The sequence below is a fragment of the Anopheles ziemanni genome (assembly GCF_943734765.1).
Source record: "Anopheles ziemanni chromosome X unlocalized genomic scaffold, idAnoZiCoDA_A2_x.2 X_unloc_81, whole genome shotgun sequence".
Lineage (NCBI taxonomy): Eukaryota > Metazoa > Arthropoda > Insecta > Diptera > Culicidae > Anopheles > Anopheles ziemanni.
The window spans coordinates 52,848-55,000 of NW_026689852.1; positions in this window are offsets into that span (position 1 = coordinate 52,848).

A 2,153-nucleotide genomic window follows, 5' to 3' on the forward strand; every position below is an offset into this window, starting at 1 on the left:
TTAATGGTACTTGGTACCTTACCCTGTTTTTTCCATACTTGTTCGTACTTGGGTACAAACTTTGGATCGCCCATATCTCCACTTTGGAGGCCAGCCAGCACCTTGGCCCCATATACTTTTTTGTTGGTGATACCATGCACCAAATATAATTGTTCTACGCAAGCTTGCTATATCTTCTCCAACTTGCGGTTATTTTTGACTCAAGTCCCATTTCCATAGTTTTTGGTACCAATTTGCTCTATGTTTCGCTAATAGCTTCGCCCAAGGACTTTGTGATTTTTTGTTCGCATTTTTCCTAAATAGTCCCACTCAAGACTATTCCAAATCACACCTTAGCTTGTCGCTCAGTGCCATACAGCCAGAGTTTTAATTCATGAAAAGTACATCACCTTGGTACACCACGTGGTCGGTCCAAACCATCAACCAACCATATGACCGACTTCGAGTCGAGCTAGCGGCTAGGCTCAATATAATGAAATGCGTGTCTTGATGCGGGCTACTGACGGTCTGAACAATGTAGCTCGCTAGCTAGTCTCTAAACTTGTGTTTTGGTCGAATATTGGGTGTTCATGTACCACTTCGGGTAACATGGACTTTGGTGCAACTTTACCACTTGTGCACTTAATAACTTCCCGGTCATTCAAGTCTTTGCCTTCATACTTTCAGGGTAGTTAGGTCTCGTCGAGACCTTTCCATACATATGCCAAACTCATCGATCGGACATCTATAGCCCGAGTTATTCGCGGTACACCGTACCTTACCCTGTTTTTTCCTCAATTGGGTACAAACCTTGGAACACCCATATCGCCCCTTTAGAGACTAGCTGGCACGTTGGCCTCATATAATGATAAGTGCACCTCAACTAGGGCTACTGACGGTCAGAACATTTCAACTCGCTAGCTCGGGCCCACACTTGTGTTTTTCTCGAATATATGGTTCAAGTGTGCCACTTTGGGCACTTATGGACATTTTGTCCCCACACAACTTTCTTGCCTTGGTAGATAGGGTCTTGTGTTCTCGGGCAAAAAGATGCACCAAGATATGGTCTAACTTTCGTTCTTTTACCGCAAAGCGCTATCTCCTACACCCGAGGAGATAGAAAGAGATTATGTTCGGTATATCGGTCTTCCATGGCCTACTATGGTAAGCCCCTGCAGGGTATGCAACCGAAGGTGCTTGGTACATATATTTGGTGCAATATCGGTGCAAAGTAGGTGTTTCCTTGATCGGGCTATAACTTTCTTGGTTGATGTTGGATTGCTTTGCGGTCTTCGGGGGATAGTTAGGGAACATGTTGGCCAACATTTCCTTATTCCTCAGCCTGGCCGTACCTCTTACCGTCTAGGCGGTATTCATGCTCTAAGTTGGAACTTGTGTTCCTTCGGGCAACTTTTCTGACTTTGACGCTCAATAACTTCCGTTCATATGCAGTCTAAGCTCTGCAACTCTCAGGAAAGCTAGTACTACTCATTTCCTTTCCATATCAGTCTTTGGCTTGTCGATCCGATGTCTACAGCCTTAGTTATTCACGTTCCCTGTGAAGGTAGGTTTTTGCCCATTTTCCAGTTCATGTGGTAACATTCCCGGACTTTGCCGGCTTTCTCTTCATGTGGTAACTTGCTTGCTCATGTGGTAACTTGATAGTGTATTTCTGACAGACCCAATCTTGCACTTAGCCGATTTTTCTCTTCATATCATATGGATCCATCATTAGGCCATCTTGCTTGCTTGTGTGGTAACTTGATAGTGTATGTCTGACAGACCCAATCTGGGACTTAGCCGATTTTTCTCTTCATATCATATGGATCCATCACTAGGCCATCTTGCTTGCTTGTGTGGTAACTTGGAAGTGTATTTCTGACAGACCCAATCTGGGACTTAGCCGATTTTTCTCTTCATATTATATGGATCCTGGACTTAGCCGATTTTTCTCTTCATATCATATGGATCCATCACTAGGCCATCTTGCTTGCTTGTGTGGTAACTTGGAAGTGTATTTCTGACAGACCCAATCTGGGACTTAGCCGATTTTTCTCTTCATATTATATGGATCCTGGACTTAGCCGATTTTTCTCTTCATATCATATGGATCCATCACTAGGCCATCTTGCTTGCTTGTGTGGTCACTTGGAAGTGTATTTCTGACAGACCCA